The 21,336-nt window shown below is 43.6% G+C and overlaps 2 pseudogenes; both read right to left on the bottom strand.

The window, feature by feature from the left end:
- Positions 1-2,465: 2,465 nt before the first annotated feature.
- LOC126014197 (60S ribosomal protein L15-like) lies at positions 2,466-3,039 on the bottom strand (annotated as a pseudogene).
- A 16,585-nt stretch (positions 3,040-19,624) lies between these two features.
- LOC126014196 (isopentenyl-diphosphate delta-isomerase 2-like) lies at positions 19,625-21,123 on the bottom strand (annotated as a pseudogene).
- Positions 21,124-21,336: the final 213 nt, after the last annotated feature.

Here is a 21,336-nt window from a genome sequence, read left to right as displayed (position 1 = left end):
GTGGGGTCCCTGCCCCCTGACACAGCCTAAGCCTGCTTTAGCCTGCCTCCCTCATCATAGCTCAGCCACCTACTCCAAAATAGTCTTTTCTGCACTAGGTGGGGTCTCTCCGCTGACAGCTCCATGCTCCTGCCCTTACAGCTCAACCCTGATAACTCTCCTCCCATTGTGCTGTTGGAGGGTCCAGACTAGACAGGGGTAAACAGGTCCCCCGACCTCTCCTGGAATACCGTACAGTCAGGTGCATTGACCCCCAGCCCCCACTCCTGCTGCCTGCACTAGGGAGCTCTGCTTTGAAGGACAGAGCCCATGAAGGCTGTGAGGAGACGGTGGCAGATGCAAGCTCAGCTAGAAAACAACTTATAACCCCATGCCAACACTTAGATATACCTACCTGGTCACATCAAATAGAGGCTTTTGATAGTATAGTGGGGAAGGAGATGCCTTGCACGCGGCCAAACCCAATGTGAACACCAGTATCCCATATGGTCCTGAGTTGCCCAGGTGCAATCCCTGGACGCAGAGCCAGGGGCAACCTGAACACTAGCAGGCATGGTCCAAAAACCAACCTGGTTAAAAGATCTACACTCAATTATTATTAAAACTGTGTTCAGATTCAAACATCAGTTAAGCAGGAAATAAAAAATCACTATTTTAATTCATGAACATGCTGAGTAACTCTAGGGTGAAACTCTTTCGCTTTGATGCTTGTCACAATTTTCTATCACTTATAATGTATGAAATGCTTCCTTGAAAATAAAAACCAATCAAACACACCAGACTCAGCCATTCTTTGGGTTCCCGACAGGGCCAAGCATGCAGGGAGATGGCCAGCATGAGGTCATTTCTGCTGAATCCAAACTTGAGTCCTTTTTTGCGGGGAGGGGTCACACCCGGCAGTGCTCAGAGGTTATTCCTGGCTCGAGGCTCAGAAATTGCTCCTGGCAGGCATGGGGGACCATATGGGACACCGGGATTTGAACAGATGACCTCCTGCATGAAAGGCAAATGCCTTGCCTCCATGCTATCTCTCCAGCTCCCAAACTTGAGTCTTAATACCAACGTCCATGCTAAAGAACAGGAAGGACATGTTTTCACTGGCTGTGAGGAAAAGTTCTTTTCTGAGGAATACTAACTAATAACATTTAGTTATTACCTGGAGCCTAAATAATCCCACCATACACTTCAAATTTTATTGAGCTGAGTAAAAGGACATTGAGTAGGGAATTTGCCTTGCACATGTCCAACCCAGGTTCAGCCCATGGCACCACATATGATACCCACCAGCCCACCAGGAGTGATCGCTGAACACCTTCCAGTATGGCCCAAAAATCAAACCAACCAAAGCAAGGTATAGAGCTATATAGCATGAGAAGATCCCACTTCAGGTACCAATAACAGAAAAGGCTGTGCAGGAATGTGGAAAGATCCCTCCACCTTCAATGCTGCCACAGAAACCAATGTATTGTCCATTGAGATTTGGTGTTTCTAGGTTTGGATATAGTATAACTGTGATATTAATCTTTATAAATTCATGAGGATACATTCATAAATTCTGTGTGGAAAATATTCCCTTTTTTGAGACAATGACTATTTGGAGGCCACCCAAGCAATACTCAAGGGTTATTCCTGAATCTTCTCTCTGAAATCACTCCTGTACTTAGGGATGGAACCCAGCTCAGCTGTGTGCAAGGTAAATGCCTTTCCCAACGTTTATTCCTTGGGTGGTGTGGGGAATATTCTAAATGTGAGAATTGGTTATTCTTCAAGTCTGCCTTCTCCCTTGAATTTGTACCTGACTAGCTTGTTTTTTTTTTTTTTTTTTTTGTTTTGTTTTGCTACCTGTATTCTCTGAATATATTTCCTCTATTTATGTTCTCACTTTTTTCTAAGTAAATTTTATTCAATAAAAGCTACCTTGTGGGTCTGGAGCAATAGCGCAGTGGTAGGGCATTTGCGTTGCATGCAACCAACACAGGATGGACCCTGATTTGATTCCCAGCATCCTATATGGTCCCCTGAGCCTGCCAGGAATGATTTCTTAGCATAGTGCCAGAAATCCCCTGAGGGCTGCTGGGTGTGACTCAAAAACCAAACCAAAACAAAACAAAACAAAAAGGCTGCCTTGCTTCCTGCTTCACACACACACACACACACACACACACACACACACACACACACACACACACACACGCTTCAACCCACCAAACAGCATTTTAAATAGACATATTTTCCTAATACGATAAAGCAAAGACTAAAGCACTTATCTTACTCGAAACTACATATATACCAATTACATAGTCTTCAAACATTATTGTACTTAACTTTCCTAATTTGACAATGCATTCAAGAAATAATCTGCAGACTATTAACAAAGAATCTGTAAGCAGACATGACTATCCTAAGCTGTTCATTAGAAGAGAATTTGACAAATGTTACTTAACAGTAATGGTGAAGCTGGAAGTTTAGCACCTTCTCCAAGGTGCATGGCGAGAGCCACCAATAGTGTGGTGGAACTTATAACCCTTTCCAAGACTACAACTCTTGCAGCCTGCAGATGTCAGTCCTCTCATCTCCTTGTGCTTGTGATCCACTGGATATCAGGATTTCTTCTAATAGCTTTATGGAATGGCTTGATAAAGATAACATCAAAAAATTTATATGCAAAATCTTCACCACCCAGTGAGAATTCAGGACTCTCAGAGCCCCACAGTGGGTCTAGCTCTTTCCTCAGCCACAAACTGAAGGCTTCAGGCAAACTTGAAACTGGTTAACACCAGCCATAACTTGCTCCCTTAGGAAATAGACCTTTACAGACAATATGGCGCACACATTATGGTGGATAACATAACTTTGCTTGGCCTTGTATTCTAGTCTACATGCAGTATCCAGCCAGGTGAACCACGGAACCCATTGCAAAACCGAGAGCTGGCAGTTCTGCCAGCAGCGCATTCATAAGAGAAATCACATCACATCCGACTGCCTCTTCCTTCAGAGCTCCTGAATGTACTTGAAAGTGCCCATCTTGGCTTACTGATGGCTGCCACCCCCTTCCTCACTACTTGTAATGTTCACTTAGGTCTTGCATGTGAGGTCTTCCCAACTTCTTACTTCCTTTCTGCTCAGGTCTTGGGGTATGAGATGATCCAGCTATGATCTTGACAGGAGAGTTGTCCATTGGACAGGCATTTCTCACCTGTCCTCCACTTCCTTTCAGGAGAGGCCCCCCTTCATCCCAGAAGGGGTGGTGGCACACAGGAGGAAAATGGATACAGGAGGAGAGCCCAAGAGAAAAAGGGTAGGTTGTCCTGGCGGAGCACCAGGCGGAAAGTGCACTGCTGCAGATGCTGTCCGTGGAGGGTGTCTGGTGTGCTTAGGCCATTGGACACGATCTCTGTCCCTGCAGGAACGCGATCTGGAAGTGGAGATGGGAGATGATTGTTGCAGAGCAACCCTTGATGGGGTTGACTGATGGAGGCATGGAGGATGAGGTCTTTCTCCTCCAGCTCGGACCACTGTCTGCCACCCTGTTCAGCCGGCGGTTCTGAGGTGAATGCGGTGGGAATAAAGCTAACAGGCAGTCAGGCTTCAGAGGATATCAGCTTTATTCCGTCAATCAGGCTGAAGCCAAAAGCCCCAGAATCAGCCCCAGAGAAAAAGCTCATGCCTTCCACAGACCCTTGCTTTTATATAATCAGGTACCACCCTAGTGTGGGAGCGGAATGCCAGGTCACACCCTAGGGTAGGGTACAATCACCAATCAGGGTAGGATCAGTAACATAATAATCCATGGAAATGTTTACATACACAACAATTCCCCCATTTAAGTAAACAAACATTAATAATATACAAAAGCAAGTAATATTGTTTATAATTATTAAAGGAAAAACTAAGCAATAATAAAAGAGCGGCTGTTTGCATAAGCACATCATAGGAAACTGTAAAGTAAAACTTCTAAACACAGGGTGTCTAAAACCAGAAACGTGTCAAGGAATCAACTACAAGCTCCAGAGATGAAAGATTTATGATGTACAAGATAAAGAATTCCAAGTAAGTTCTTCCTTGGGAAAGCAGATGGAGAATCTGAAATTCAATGATCAAGGATCTAGTAGGCAATGGGGAGTTCCCGGGGCAATCAGAAAGCCCAATTGTAATCTGTAGACAGAGATCCTTTGAAGAGATGCTAAAAAGGCTGTGTAGCAAGCGAGATAAAGCACATTTTCTTTTGTTTGTTTCTTTGTTTGTTTGTTTTTTGGGTCACTCCTGGCTTTATGCTCAGAAATCGCTTCTGGCAGGCTCAGGGGACCATATGGGATACGAACCACCAACCTTTTGCATGAAAGGCAAACGCCTTACCTCCATGCTATCTCTCCATCCTCAAAGCACATTTTCCATTCAAGTCCAGGTCGACCAGAAAGCCCATCTTTGAGGGCAGTAAATTAGCTCCTTAATTTGGAGGAAGAGGCACACACACCCTGCACAGTGGGGGGCCACTGCAAAGATGATCAATAGATATCTGAACTTAATCCAAGTTCTTTTTTTGTTTGTTTGTTTGTTTTGTTTTGTTTTGTTTTATTTTTGGGCCACACCCGGTGGTGCTCAGGGGTTACTCCTGGCTGTCTGTTCAGAAATAGCTCCTGGCAGGCACGGGGAACCATATGGGACACTGGGATTCAAACCAACCACCTTTGGTCCTGGATCTGCTGCTTGCAAGGCAAACACCGCTGTGCTATCTCTCCGGGCCCCAATCCAAGTTCTTAGTCTAGGCAGAAGTCCATATGAGGTCCAAAATTGATGTACCAAGTGCAGCCGATTATTTATAGATGGGAGCTTAAGTCACACACCAAAACAGAATGTTTAAGGCAGAAAGCATCCCTGTGTAAATAAACAACTTGAGGGTCCATCCAAAATGGATAGAACCTCCTTTTAAACCTAGTATTTTTGCTATGATGCTCCCACACAATAAATCCTGAGAACAGACAAAAATATCATTTAGAAAATTATAGACAACAATATCTAACCCACTAACCTAAAGTCAAGAAAGCAAAACCCTGATGTAATACAACATCAATTCCTAAGATTAAAAACTAAAATGGAAAAAAAATAAACTAAAATGGAAAAACATTAATTACAATAGCCAAAAGAAGTGTAGTATCAAGTTCAAAGGATTACAATCATAAGAAAATTACAAAAAGTGAAATTTCTACAGAGTCCAATACCAATCTGTAAAGATGAGGGGTCTGAAACTCCGAAAAGACCAGCAAAAGACACTTGATGGGTCTGGAAAAACGGATTGCAGCCTGGTACAGAAGATAACACCGAGCTGAATGAAGAAGGAAGGCCAGTACAGGCATCCATGCAAGGGCCTCCACTCTTTAATTGCCACTGTTGGGGCATCCCCAAGCGTTACATTACATTGCCATCATGAGTGGGCTTGGTTTCTGCATTTCCTTTGGGATTCGGTGCAATCTTGGGGTAGCCATTGTAGAAATGGTCAACAATAGCTCTGTGTATGTGGATGGAAAACCAGAAATTCAAATAGCACAGTTTAACTGGGGTCCAGAGACTGTGGGTCTTATCCATAGATCTTTTTCTGGGGCTACATTGTGACACAAATTCCAGGTGGCTTCATTTCCAACAAGTTTGCAGCAAACAGGGTACAAAACTCCAACAGTCAAGGATTTCTTCTTCAGGCTGAGATCAGGAGGCGTGTAGCTGTGGATGAAGGAAATGATTTGAACATGTGAAGGGATTCCTGAAAATTAAATGTTAAGGATTAGGAAGAGAGGGGTCAGAGAGTTAGCATGGAGGTAAGGCGTTTGCCTTTCATGCAGGAGGTCATCGGTTCGAATCTTGGCGTCCCATATGGTCCCCTGTACCTGCCAGGAGCAATTTCTGAGCCTGGAGCCAGGAATAACCCCTGAGCACTGCCAGTTGTGACCCAACCCCCCCCCACAAAAAAAAAGGATTAGGAAGAGAGAGGGAAGGATAAGGAAAAATTGGGGAAGATAAAGTTAGGAAAAAGGGAACTATATACAAAATATGCAAAACAGACAGACACAGAACAAGACATACACATACAAACTTCACAAAAAATATGGCCATAACACTCACTCATACCAAAAAATATTTGTTGGGAGGCCGGGCGGTGGCGCTAGAGGTATGGTGCCTGCCTTGCCTGCGCTAGCCTAGGACGGACCGCGGTTCGATCCCCCGGCGTCCCATATGGTCCCCCAAGCCAGGAGTGACTTCTGAGTGCATAGCCAGGAGTAACCCCTGAGCGTCACTGGGTGTGGCCCAAAAACCAAAAAAAAAAAAAAAAAAATTTGTTGGAAAGGATCCAAAATAGAGAAAAAGAAAAAAATTCAGCTGAATCAATAAAAAGCGCTTTAAGATGTAATAGCCGGCAAACTGTTTAGATGAATAATGTCAAATTCAAAAAAAAAATATTTTAATGGCAGAGCAGAACAGATCTGAAAGAGAATTTCATGCACAATACAAACATGCAAATCTCTATTGTAAGTGTATAACAGTACATATACAGAGTTACTATATAACAGTAATTCTATGATAGTCAATCATAGGTGAGGAGCACTGTCAAGAGAGTCCACCTAAAAAGTATCACTATGTCAGCATTATGAATTCATTTCCATCTTAAAACCTAAACTAAGGGGGAAAAAAGCAATGATGTTAGAATAAAAAGAGTGAAAGTCGTTAAATGAGTATACCTAGAAAGAAAAACAACATTAATATGATGAGAAATTTTTCTTTCAGGTGAACCTTGAGTAAATTAAATTGTAAGATTTCATGATTAACTGTGACCTAGAGCAATTATGAAATTAAGACATAAATCCACCTTACAAAGAAACGCATTGGGGTTCAATCATTTTCTTTTTTTTTTTTATTTAAACACCTTGATTACATACATGATTGTGTTTGGGTTTCAGTCATGTAAAGAACACCACCCATCACCAGTGCAACATTCCCATCACCAATGTCCCAAGTCTCCCTCCTCCCCGCCTGACCCCTGCCTGTACTCTAAACAGGCTCTCCATTTCCCTCATACATTCTCATTATTAGGACAGTTCAAAATGTAGTTATTTCTCTAACTAAACTCATTTTTGTGGTGAGCTTCCTGAGGTGAGCTGGAACTTCCAGCTCTTTTCTCTTTTGTGTCTGAAAATTATTATTGCAAGAATGTCTTTCATTTTTCTTAGAACCCATAGATGAGTGAGACAATTCTGCGTTTTTCTCTCTCTCTCTCTGACTTATTTCACTCAGCATAATAGATTCCGTGTACATCCATGTATAGGAAAATTTCATGACTTCATCTCTCCTGACAGCTGCATAATATTCCATTGTGTATATGTACCACAGTTTCTTTAGCCATTCGTCTGTTGAAGGGCCTCTTGGTTGTTTTCAGAGTCTTGCTATGGTAAATAGTGCTGCAATGAATATAGGTGTAAGGAAGGGGTTTTTGTATTGTATTTTTGTGTTCCTAGGGTATATTCCTAGGAGTGGTATAGCTGGGTCATATGGGAGCTCGATTTCCAGTTTTTGGAGGAATCTCCGTATCACTTTCCATAAAGGTTGAACTAGACGGCATTCCCACCAGCAGTGGATAAGAGTTCCTTTCTCTCCACATCCCTGCCAACACTGTTTATTCTCATTCTTTGTGATGTGTGCCATTCTCTGTGGTGTGAGGTGGTATCTCATCGTTGTTTTGATTTGCATCTCCCTGATGATTAGTGATGTGGAGCACTTTTGGGGTTCAATCATTTTCAATCCTAGTCATTGACCATGCCTATGGAAAGAATCCTAGAGCATTAATAGCAACCGATAAAGAAGTGAAATGATTATCTTGTGTTCATTGTAGATCTTTAAGAAGTATAAAACAGGATGTATGCTGCTATGGATTTCACCAATGTATTAGAGACTTTTGTGATCTTCTTGTCATCAAAATTGATCAAGTGTTGCCTTACAGCAATTTTACAGTATAAAGTACAGTATCCATAGTGAACTTTACAATAATGGTTTGACACTGATGATAAGTTGTATTTCTTAATCTTGCTTTTATTCTCTGAAGTGAATTCTACTAAATTGAGGTCTTCTAAAGGAAAATCCACATAAGTGTGCAATTTTTTTTTGCCATCAAAAGCAAAATGTTTCAAGTGTATTATTAGTGCTGATGGCAGTTTCCATAAATAAATATGTTTTCTTTGAAAAATCCCTTCTAGTTCTGCAGCTGTTGCACTGAAATTTGTTGTCATGCCTTAACTATTCTTCTTTAAAAAATTCAGAGAGGCATTCCTGTAATGTACATTTATCTGTAGATGTGACAGCCAGAGAAAAATGAATAAATGTCTCATAAACCTCAGACTTTTGGTGGCATGTGAGACACTGTAGTATAGATTTGAATTGTCCTTAAAAGAGGTCATAAAAAATAGATTTGTGAGCATTTTGGTGTTCTGGACGAGATTGTTTATAATTTTCATTTTTCATAAGATGTATAGATTTATCTGTCATTAGATTTACAGCAAGCAAGTCCTGATGTAGTCCCTCTATTAGAAACATCAGTAGTTCATGTGGATCCTGCTGATTGTGTCCAGCAAACTGGTCATTAAGTAAACCAATTGTTACTTTGAAGCTTTCAGGATTAATATATCTATGATATCCATTTCCCATGGTTTTGATGAGCTGACCAAATTCTTTGGCTAATTTACCTTCATGACCTATTGAATTTTTCCTGTTAATATCCTTTTTATAATGATCTTGATGAAAATACTGAGTCAAGTCTGAAATATTATAAAGGTATTACAATATTGAGTTCATGTAGCAATTTTGGAGCCTAGTTAAGACAGGTTTCTGTCTTTCCTTTTCCCTCTTGGAATGTGAGGGTTTACCACTACTGTCAGTCTCACTCAAAGTATGGTGTGTGAAAGCTAAATCCTTGTTCCCTGCCCCGGAGACCTCAGCAATGTTACTGTTGTTAGTGTCTTGAGTATTCTGTATTTGTTCTGAAGGAGAGTTTATAGTCTGAACCTGATCATTTGTGCTAGTTTGATTTCTAACAAGGCGTAATAGGACCCAAAATTTCTTGGGAGGGTTGTCATTTGTAGAAACTTAGATATAACTATTCCTCTCAGGAGAAGATATCCAGCTATCCATTTTTCATCCTCCTTGATCCAAATGGATGTATGATTGTCTCTTGTCTCTGAATATCTTCTTTAAAATGTCTCTAACGTGCTGTGTAACTTTCTCCTTGAGGTAAGTTTAAGTAACTTAATATAAGAGTCAAAGATAGCAACTCAGTTGGAGATAAGCCTCTTTTCCTATTTTTTTGTAATTGAGTTTTTAAGGTTTTCTGAGCCCTTTTCACAATGTCCTATCCCTGACAATTGTGAGGAATCCCCTTCAAATGTCTTAGCTGCCATTCTTTACAAAAAAAAGTTCAAAAGTTTTGCTAATATAGGCTGGCCCATTATCAGTTTTTATGGAATACGAATACCCATCACAGAAAAACATTGTAAAAGAAAACTACAAAAAGCCTTAGAATTTTGAGAAGACATGGGAATTGCCCACATAAACCGAGAATAAGGGTCCACCACAACATGAAAATAAGGTTTCCTTGGAAATAAATCTTTTTGAGTTATATCCATTTACCAAAGTTTATTAGACTGTAAGCCTCTTGGGTTAGCTGCTGCTATGTGAGTCTTTTTTGTTAACGGTGCACATAAGTTGCAGTTTTCTACAGTTTCTCTAGCTTGCCTCCATGGAATTTGGTAATTCACATGTAAACGACGTGCATTTGTGTATAGGGCTGAATGTTCCTCTACAGGTGATTCAAATATAGGCAATGCTAACAAGTCAGCAGTTTTATTTCCTTGAGCCATTGGTCCTGGAAGACCAGAGTGGGCTCTAATATGCGTGATGAAGATGGGCTCAGTTCGTTTTTGAAGAAGCTATTGTAATCGTTTAAGTAAATTCTGTATGCCCATGTCATTAGCATTAAGGGAGGCAGTGGCTATTACAGGACATAAATTTACCACATACAAAGAATCAGAAACTATATTCATGGCTTCAGATGCATTTTCTTTTTTTTTTTTTTTTTGGTTTTTGGGCCACACCCGGCGGTGCTCAGGGCTTTCTCCTGGCTGTCTGCTCAGAAATAGCTCCCGGCAGGCACGGGGGACCATATGGGACACCGGGATTCGAACCAACCACCTTTGGTCCTGGATCGGCTGCTTGCAAGGCAAACGCCGCTGTGCTATCTCTCCGGGCCCTCAGATGCATTTTCTAATAGGTAAATTAACGTTGCTAATTCAACTTTCTGTGCAGATTTATATTTAGTATCTATGGTCATATTAATGTTGTCCCTGGCTATTCCTTCTTTTCCATTTTGGGATCCATCGATGTAAAAAACCTTGGCATTGGGAATAGGGGAATCCCGAACAATTGAATAAATAACAAACTGAGTTTTCTTTAAAATGTCCAGAGTGTTTCCTGCTGGATAATGGGAGGATATTTCTCCTATGAAATCTGAGAGGGCCCTTTGTAGAGATTAGTTAAAGATGCAATATTGACTCAATTTCTTTTTTTGGTATTGGCAAAGCTATTATATCTTTGATAATTAGTTCTGAAATCAATTGTAAGTAAGAAACTACAGAGTGAGGCTGTTTGTTATGTAAATACACCCATTCCAAAGGTCCTGCCTGCTGCATCAAGGCCGCTGTGTGGGTTTCTATTGTAGGGAAGATTAACAGAAATACCTTTTCTCTCGGGATGAATCTTAAATAAATTATTTTTGTAATCTGTTCAAGAAGATGTCCAATTCATTTTTGGCAGTTGTTGTTAAATTTCTCGGGCTATCTAAAGCAGGATCACCCTCCAAAGTTTTGAACAGATTAGACAAGTCTGCATTTGATATTCCTAGTGCAGGGCGGAGCCAATTTACGTCACCTAAAAGTCTCTGAAAATTATAAAGCGTTCTGAGGTTTTATTTTTTGATAGAAATTTTTTGTGGACGTATTGACGTTCGGTCTAAAATAAAACCAAAATATTGATTACGGTGGCATTGTCTGTATTTTTTCTAAAGCTATATTTAGTCCTGATTTTTGTAAACAGTCAATAACATAAGGTATAAGTCCTGTAAATATGTTTCATTGTTCATTGTGAGCAAGATATCATCTGTATAATGAAATATCATGGCTTGAGGAAATTTTTCATGAGCAGAACTCAAAACCTTATCTACAAAAAACTGGCACATTGTTGGGGAATTCAGCATGCCATGGGGGAGAACAGTCCATTGGAAATGTCTGCAGGGATGAGTATTATTGAGAGAAGGAACTGAAAATGCAAAACTTTTTTTAATATCTGGGTGAATAGGAATATGGTAGAAGCAGTCTTTCAAATCAATTATAAATAGTGGCCATTCCTTTAGAATAACTACAGGCGATGGTAAACCAGTCTGCAATTTGCCCATAGGTATCATGGATAAATTTACAGCTCTAAGATCTATCAAACATCTCCATTTACCAGATTTCTTTTTTTATAGTGAATATAGAGAATTCCATTGAGAAAAAAGTGGTTCAATATGCCCTAAACTTCACTGTTCCTCCATTAATTCTGTCAGCACCTTTGCTTTATCAGTTTAAGGGGCCAATGACCAATTTGGTTCTTCAGATTTCCATTTTATTTTTATTGGTGCTGGGAGTTTTTTTGTTTGTTTGTTTGTTTTTTCTTTTTTCTTTCTTTTCTGGTTTTTTTTTTTTCGGGCCACAGCCGTTTGATGCTCAGGGGGTTACTCCTGGCTAAACGATCAGCAATTGCCCTTGGCTTGGGGAGACAATATGGGACACTGGGGGATCCAACCTGAGTCCTTCCTTGGTTAGCACTTGCAAGGCAGACACCTTACCTCTAGCGCCACCTCGCCGGCCCCAAAAATCAATGGCCTTCTTACACACAAATAATGACAGAAGAAATAGATTTGGGGGAAGGGGGTTTGGGCCACACCCGTTTGATTCTCAGGGGTTACTCCTGGCTAAGAGCTCAGAAATTGCCCCTGGCTTGGGGGGACCATAAGGGACGCTGGGGGATCGAACCGTGGTCCTTCCTTGGCTAGCACTTGCAAGGCAGACATCTTATCTCTAGTGCCACCTCACCAGTCCCAGTGCTGGGGTTTTTATGGTAGTGGTCCCTACTAAAAATTTTGGTTTTTTAAATTAAGAGAAGGTTCAGGCTCTTCTGGAGCTAATGGGATGTGGAATTCTGCCTTCCACTGTGTAGGTCATGGCTCCACAAGGATGGTGAAAATGGACCCACATGAGGTCTGATTATAGTTCTTTGATTTTCTGGGCCACAAAACACCATAGTCCTCTTACTCAACAAACAGGAACTTAAACCTCCTTTTCCTTCTAGAGAATATGGGATTTCCTAGAGTCCAATTTTCTGGCCATTCTTAATCAGATATTACAGTAACCTGAGCACCCATATCTAGCATACCATCAAAGGGTTGCCCTTCCAAGTGAAGGTTGATCATTGGGTTTTCATCTTTAAATGTAGTAACCAGAGCCACAAGTGGGTTTTGAGCAGCACCCGGATCTGTGCTACCAAAACCTCCAATTCTTTTCTTATCTGTGTTCCCAGGTTTGACATAAGGCATTATCACAATCTGGACAATTGCTTCCCCTTTTTGAAAGATCATGTAACTGTTATGGTAATAACTACAATGATTTCTCTCATTGAATCTGAATCAATGACACCAGTGGTTTTTGATATACCCTTTATGTTGAGGGAACTTCTGACAAGAATCAAACCCATAGTATCTGGGGGTGCTGGGCCCACAATGCCAGTTTCTAACATGTAAGGGCATGCTCCTGGATAAATTGTAATGTCCTCTGGGCATAATATATCTAATCTGGTGCTCCCTAATGTAGCATGAATTAATTCCCTAATCATGATAAATTTTCTTGGGCTGGGCTTGGAAAGATTATGGTTTGAGGAGTTTGCCCCTGTTTTGTTAGGGCCTGGGTGGAGGCCCTGTGGGTGTTTCCCTGCATTGTGTCTGTGTGTGCCCGAGGAGTTGAATTTAAAAGGAGTCTGCAATGTCTTTGGACATGCCCAGGCTTCCCACAATATTAACAGTTGATTTGCCTCCTAGGGTTTGTGCTGAAACCTCTCCTCAGATTATTATCAATGAGGTTTCTGGATCTACAGTGTTTTGTCCAGTGACGGCCTTTTCCACATTTTGGGCAAAACCTTGGTTTACAGAAAGTGCTTTGTCCTCGAGGGGAGTAAGGCATCATTCCCTTGGTAACTGCGAAGGTTTGTACCGAGTAAGTGGGGTAGGGGTAGACATTCCAACAGGCATAAGGGAAATCATTCACATCTGCCTTTTCATTTAATGTATTCAATACTAATCTACAGGCCAAATTTGAATTATAATAAGCCAAAGATTTTACTAGGAAGTTTCTCACCTCCTCATCTTCGATTTGTAACTTCAGAGCATCTTTAAGCTTACCCACAAACTCTACATATGGCTCCTAAGGGCCTTGGGTAATTTTTAAAAAGTTTCCTCTACCAATGCTGTTAGAATCAATTTTTTCCCATGAAGACAATGCAATATCCCTAATTATATTTAGGATTTCTTTAGGTAAAGCAGCTTGTGTCTGAATATTTGCAAATTGATTTTCTGCCATCAATAATTCATACAAGAGGGCCAGAGAGACAGCACAGCGCCATTTGCCTTGCAAGCAGCCAATCCAGGACCTAAGGTGGTTGGTTTGAATCCCGGTGTACCATATGGTCCCCCGTGCCTGCCAGGAGCTATTTCTGAGCAGATAGCCAGGAGTAACCCCTGAGCACCGCCTGGTGTGGCCCAAAAACCAAAAAATAATTAATAATAATAATAATTCATACAAGAGAGTAACCCCTGCCACTTGTTTTTTCGTACCATCCAGGCTATATAATTTGGCTTTTACACCTTCTGAATAGAACATTTCCCATTCAGTTCACTGTTTAGACAACAAGCATATATCAGCAATTGTTTTAAAATCATACAAAGTCCAAGAAGAGTTATGACTCCAAAGTTTTAGTAACTTCACACTGTATGGTGATGTTGGACCATAATCTTTACATGCTTCTCTAAACCTATCTAATTCTTCCATCTGAAAGGGTACATAGTTATAAACATTTACGCCGGGCCCGGAGAGATAGCAAAGCGGTGTTTGCCTTGCAAGCAGCCGATCCAGGACCAAAGGTGGTTGGTTCGAATCCCAGTGTCCCATATGGTCCCCCATGCCTGCCAAGAGCTATTTCTGAGCAGACAGCCAGGAGTAACCCCTGAGCAATGCCAGGTGTGGCCCAAAAACCAAAAAAAAAAAAAAAAAAAAAAAGAAAGAAAGAAACATTTACCCCATGTAAAGGGGATCAGGCTGGATTAGCAAAATTACTCTGAATAGAGCTCTGAGGCCATGTGTGTGGTTCATCCTCTAATCTGCACTGTTGTATGATTCAATTTTGTGAATAGTATCAGGCCTCACTCGTGTAGTTAGCACTGGAGGTTGATCATTGTCTGAGTCACTACTGTCATGTAATTTACTAGAATCAGGCTTCAACTTGTGGAGTTAGGACTGGAGGTTGGTCATTCGTGTTAAGATTTGGATTTGGATCGTGAGTTTCTAAATTATTTTTCCAAGTTGTATTCTTTCCAGAAAAAATTCCTATTGTGTATGTAAACATTTTAAAGGGATTATTATGTTACTGACCCTATCCTAATCGGTGATTGTGCCCTACCCCAGGGTATGACATGGCATTCTGCCCCCACCCTAGGGTGGTACCTGATTCTGCTCCCACCATTGGGTGGTACCTGATCCCACCATTGGGTGGTACCTGATCCCACCATTGGGTGGTACCTGATTCTGGGGCATAAAAACAATGGTCTGTGGAAGGTGAGAGGTTGTTTTCCTGGCCTATTTTTAGGCCTTTTGGCTTTGGCCTCTTCACGAAATAAAGACCTGTTTTCTTCAGAAGCTTGACTGCCTGTTGGCTTTCTTCCTGCCGCATTCACCTCAGAACCGCCGACTGAACAGGGTAACAGAAGTGTCGTCTGAGCTGGAGGAGAAAGGCCTCATCCTCCATCCCTCCATCAGTCAACCTCTTCAGGGGCTGACTTGCAACAAATTCCTACATTTTTGATGGTGGGGATAGATTTGTCAGCCTGCACCTTGGTCTGAATTTTCATTGGATAGATTTCCTTATTATCCATACTGGTTTTAGCCTCACCATTTCTACACTTTCAATTTCCTAAATACCAGCCAATACCTAGGCTCACAATAACATTAGCAAACACAGAAGTTCCACAAACTATGACAGCTGGAGACAATGCAATTTTCATTTGAAATATAGACCACAATCATCCAATGACATTGATTTTCCTTAGATCCAAACCAATTAGTTCAAAACAAGATGGAATAATCCACTTGACTAATATAAAACCAATGTGTATGAAAAAAAAAAGGTGGCAGAATCCACATGACTAACTACAGAAACCATCTAATGGTCAGCAGAGGAAATTTCCAATAAAGCATTCCACTTACAGTTATTGAGGGTCCAGGTTCAGCTTGTTAGAGTATGTTCCACTAAGTGGAGCCAGGCTTGGTCATTGCTCAGCTAAGAGCAGGAGAAAGGGATGGAAAAAAAACTCATAAAGGATGTTGGTAGAGTGGTCTATCTCTGTGGCAGATTCTCCAGGGCCTGGCACTGTGCCCTTCACATAGGCTCTGCCTATGGGGACTAGAATCCCATTTGGAGAAAGGGATGGGCAGAGGTGCAGAACAACCATGCTTCTGCTCTCACTCGTGTAGGAGCTCTGTTGCCTGTGGAGTTCCTGGGGGCACTGGAGATCTGGGACGCTTGTCATAGCAGTAGACTTAGCATACACAGATCCTGTTTGATCCACTTCTTCTTTGTAGATGGTGAAGAAGGCCAAGACGATGATGAAGAAAGCTCAGAGGAAAATGAACCATCTGGGGAAGAAGGGGGAGGCTGACAGGCATGTGTTCGACATGAAGCCCAAAAACCTGCTGTCAGGAAAGAGGAAAGCAGGAAAGAAGGGCCGCAGATAGGGACAGCATGACACAGTGGCTTGGCCAGCTGCAGGAAGAGCTACAGCAGCCAGAACCCCATCACAAGCTGGTGCTAGGCCTTCAGCGAACTAGGACAGACACTTTGAACTCATGCTGTTATCTGCATCTAATAGTTTTAATCAGGTTTATAAAACTGGAAAGATTTGATGATACAGTTGTTTTTAATGGAAAAATTAAAAGCAACACATTGATGGGGTTGGAGTTTTGGCACAGTGGTAGGGCGTTTGCCATGCACATGGCTGACCCAGGACAGAACACGGTTCAATCCCCTGGCGGCCCGTATGGTCCCCTTATCTGCATCTAATAGTTTTAATCAAGATTATAAAACCAGAAAGATTTGATGATACAAGTTTTTTTTTCATGGGAAAATAAAAATATGGTCTCCCAAGCCAGGAATGATTTCTGAGCACATACCCAGGAATAACTCCTAAGTGTTACTGGGTGTGGCCCCCTAAAAACAAAAACAAAAACAACAACAATAACACTTTGACCATGCAAGATTAGACCTTTTGAAAGCAACAACCTAAGGCCAGAGACATCGTATGAGGCATATGGTACTTGACTTGCTTGCAGCAGACACTGGTTCTATCCCTGCCACCCTGTATGGACCCTGAGCACAGAGCCAAGTGTGGCTTCAAAACTCTCCTCTATGGGCTGAAACAATAGCACAATAGTAAGGCTTTTGCCTTTCATATTGCTCACCTGGGACTGATGAGGGTTCAATCCCCTGCAACCCATATGGTCCCCCGAGCCTGCCCGTGAGTGCTGCCAGATGTGAGTCCCTAGGAAAAAAACTTTCCTCCAAACTCAAAAATGTGGGCTGCAGTGTGTGGATGATACTTCTCACTGCTAGTCCAGTCAGCATCAGACTGCTCATGGTCCCCGAACACAGTCAGAAGCTGCCCCTCACTTCCCTGATTCCTATCAGGTGTGGCCAAAAATAAGAGTAAAAACACCTAGGAGGCAGCCTGGCAGTAGACCCCAGACTTCACAACTTACCTGGCATAAGAATAAATGTACTCTGGATAGAGCTTATTTAGCATGCAGCTGACCTGGGTTTGATCCCCAGCACCACATGTGGTCTCCCCCAAGCCTACCAAGAGTGATTCCTGAGTACAGAGTACAGAGCCAGGAGCTTTGCCAGAAGATCCTGAGCTCTGCCAGGTGTGACTCAAACCAAAACAAAACAACACATCTGTTACTCCCATCCTCATTCTTCCTGTGTAACCTTACCTGGTGGTAAGACCTGCCCATTTCTTGGAGGGGTCCTTGGTAGGTAACAAAAGGATTGCCTCAGGGGCAGAAAGGGGATTGATTCAAGGATGGGGAGATTGAGGGAGAAGCAGGATGGAGGAAGAAGAGACCGGTTAAATGCAGGGCTGAATATGAATACCCTGGGCCTATTCTTTCTGTGCATGGAAGTAACTGTGGCCCAGGTATGAGAGGTTTGGGCCATTTGAGGGCAGAAACCATGATGGCCTTCACTGGTCTGTATCTCCCCGATGCTGTCAGGCTGGTCTGGGTGCCTCCAGGGATTCTCCAATCATGGGCTATGCAGAAGCCAGAGTGACACATTCACTGTGCTGAGTCATAGCCCAACTGGAAACTGTCTGCATCTGTTGGCCAAGATCTGCCTATAGGGGTCACTGCCCCTCCTTTCAAGCAGGGCTAGCTGTATTACATAAAACTCAGCTGGCACTGCTGCACCAGGCCTTAGGTGGCCCATCTCAAGTCCCATGGTCTCTGAGGACACAAGTTAGTCCTGCTCCTGTTGCCCTTCTGCCCAGTTTCTATCGGCCTCCACAGCCTCCAGAGAACTGTCTTATGGTATCTATAATGGGGTTGGTCTCTATCCTAAGCTGGGATAACATTTCACCCTTGGCACAGGCTCAGTCAGAAGGTAATTGCTGATGTGTCACAGAGATGCCTGGCCTTCCATCAAGACACACAGCTGTGTTTTTTCACCTCAGATATGTCCTTGTGGTCCCCCAACTTCACCTGGAGTGATAGCCAAGTTTTAAAGGAAAGGGTCTGAATGGACAATACAGTAGTTTCTTTGGCAATGTTGAAGGTAGAGGGATCTCTCCACATTCCTGCACAGCTTTTTCTGTTATTGATACCAGAAGCGAAATCTTCTCACTCTATAGCTCTCTACCTTGGTTTGGTTGATTTGATTTTTTGGGCCATACTGGAAGTGTTCAGGGTTCACTCCTGGTGGACTTAGGGTATCATATGTGGTGCCAGAAGTTGAATCTGGGCTGTACATATACAAGGCAAACTCCCTTCTCATTGTCTTATTACTTCAGCCCAAAAATTTGTGAAGGGTATGGTTAGATTATTTAGGCCGAATTAAACCTCATTCAGCTAATAACTAAATGTTACTAGTATTCCTCAGAAAAAACTTTTCCTGGGATAGATTGATCGCACAGTGTAGGGTATTTGCCTTGCACGTGGCTGACACAGGACAGACCTGGGTTTGATCCCCGGCATCCCAGAGCCAGGAGTGATTTCTGAGAGCATAGCCAGGAGGAGTAACCCCTGAGCGTCAAAGGGTGTGCCCTCTCCTGAAAAAAAAAACCAACATTTTCTTCACAGAGGGCGAAAACACGTACATCATACTGTTTAGCATGGCAGTTGGTATACTCAAGTTTGGGGTCAGTAGAAATGACCACATGCTGGCCATCTCTTTGCCTGCTTGGCCCTGCTGTGAACCCAAAGAACAGCAGAGCCTGGTGCGCTTGATTGGTTTTTATTTTCAAGGAAGCAATTCCATTCATTATAAGTGATAGAAAATTGCGACAAGCATCAAAGCAAAAAAAGTTTCACCCTAGAGTTACTCAGCATGTTTATGAATTAAAATAGTGATTTTTCATTTTCTGGTTAATTGATGTTTGAATCTGAACACAGTTTTAATAATAATCGAGTGTAGATCTTTTAATCATTTTGGTTTTTGGACCATGCCTGCTGGTGCTCGGGTTGCCCCTAGCTCTGCATTCAGGGATCGTTCCTGGGCAACTAGGGACCACATGGGATACTGGGGTTCGCACCTGCCTGCAAGGCAGCTCCCTCTCCACTATACTATCAAAGCCTCTATTTGATGTGACCTGGTCAGTATATCATGGTTAAGTGCTGGCATGAGCTTATAAGCTGTTTTCTAGCTGAGCTGGCATCTGCCACCATCTCCTCACAACCTTCACTGGCTCTGTCTCTTATAGCAGAGCTCCCTAGTGCAGGCAGAGGAGTGTGGGCTGAAGGTCAAGGCACCTGACTGCACGGCATTCCAGAATAGGTTGGGGGGGGCTGGTGACCCCTGTCTAGGCTGGACCCCCACAAGAATACAGTGGGAGAAGAGTTATGAGGACTGAGTTGTAGGGGTGGGAACATGAAGTTGTCAGCTGAGAGACCCCCACCTAGTGCAGAAAAGGCTATTTTGGAGTTGACAGCTGAGCTGTGGTGGGGGAGGCAGGTATAAAGCAGGCTTAGGCTGTGTCAGGGGGCAAGGACCCCACTTTGCCCTCCATCAGGCACTGGCAGAGGCTGCATGTGCCCTTCGGCCTGTGGATGGTGTCAGGCTCCACAAACTGAGACACATCCTTCAGGTGTTCCCACCAACGGAACAGTTAGCCCTCAGCAATGGTACGGAGCCAGGGTGTGACCCGCTCCTGGCCCTTCGCTGCCCTGTTCAGGAGCTTGGCCAGCTGCTCCCTGCTCATGTAGTGGTAGCTCTTGACTTCCCGGGGGTCGGGCTTCACTGTGAGGTTCTTCCTCACCAACAGGAGGTAGCCCACTTCGTGGTCCACCCAGACCTCGTCTGAGGGACTGTGGTGATACATCCGAGACATGAAGATGATGTCCTGCAGGCAGATTTGGGGGGACAGGGTTGTGTGAGCAGGCGAGTGCAGGTGCCAGCGAGAGTTCAGGACAGAATCACCCCATTTCACAAGCACTGCATGCAGGGACAGTGTCCTAGAACCCACAGTCTGGCAGGGCAGGTACCTGGTCAGGGGGAATTCCCAGCTCTGCCAGCAGCTGGTGTAGGGCTGCTCGCCCCACTCCCAGCTTGTCCTTGTCCTCAGACTCTTCTGGGGTGAACAGTGAGTGGCTGGAGCATGAGTCTGAGAAGTGGCCTGTGGAGGGGGTGTTTGCATGAACATGCGCAGAGGTCACCTCTCAGGACTGTCCCATGCCACCCGCTTATCCCACTACCCTGCTCAGGGGCTCTGGCAGCTTCTCTCATCTGAGCCCTGGCGATGGGTGGGTGGTGTGTGGCCTCCCTGTCAGGGCCTCTGGCGACACCCACCTGGGAATGTGTACTTGGCATCCGATCTCTGCTGAACCAGGAGCTCATCAAACATGTTGAAGAGAACCTCAGAGAAGCCTCAGTGCAGCAGTGGCAGAGGGTGGAGGTCACACTCCAGGGCCTGAAAGGACTGACTGCAGGGGGTGTCACCCCCACTGATAATGGAGTGAGTACCCATCCACCCATGCCCAGACTAGTGACTACTGTCCCTGCTGCCAGGGGCAGCGATAGCCTCCTGCTGGGCTCAGTCTACAGATACCACAGTGGGCACTGCCTGAGAGGCCCCCGGAGGCATTCACAGCCCAGTGCCCCCATCAATTCCCTTATCCCGGAGACCCTTGAGGCCATGCCTTTATTGATGTTCTCCCGCAGATGGCAGTTCTTTTTGGTCTCAGCCACAAGGATGTGGTCATTTTCATCAATGACAATGCACATCTCCTCCAGCTGCCGCAACTGCAGCTTGTCCAGGTGGCCAGCAGCTGACATTCCTACAGATGGCGTGGGGTGTGTCCCGGGTGCTGCTGGCAGAGAAGTTGCCCACCTACAAGTGCTACATAATGTTCAGGGAATCCCCAGTCACCACCCATATAGCCAAGTTGGGAGAACCCATGAGACCACTGTTGGTGGCTCCAGTCCCTTCTCTCAGTCCTCATGGCTGAGCCTGTCCAACAGTATCTATGGCCCAGCCAGCTGTGCTGCAGGCTCCCCGGGCTGGGGCCACTGGTTTCGCTTTTTTTTTTTTTTTTTTTTTGTCACATCTAGCCGCACTTGGGTAACTCCTGGCTCTGTACTCGGAAATCACTTCTGCGGGGTCAGGAGACAATATGAGCCGTGGGAAATCAAAGCAGGGTCCCACCTGTGTTGGCCACATGCAAGGCAAATGCCTTACTG

The sequence above is a fragment of the Suncus etruscus genome, chromosome 7, assembly GCF_024139225.1.
Source record: "Suncus etruscus isolate mSunEtr1 chromosome 7, mSunEtr1.pri.cur, whole genome shotgun sequence".
Classification (NCBI taxonomy): Eukaryota; Metazoa; Chordata; class Mammalia; order Eulipotyphla; family Soricidae; genus Suncus; species Suncus etruscus.
The sequence above is the reverse complement of the archived record's forward strand: the minus strand, read 5'-3'. Positions and strand labels throughout refer to the sequence as shown.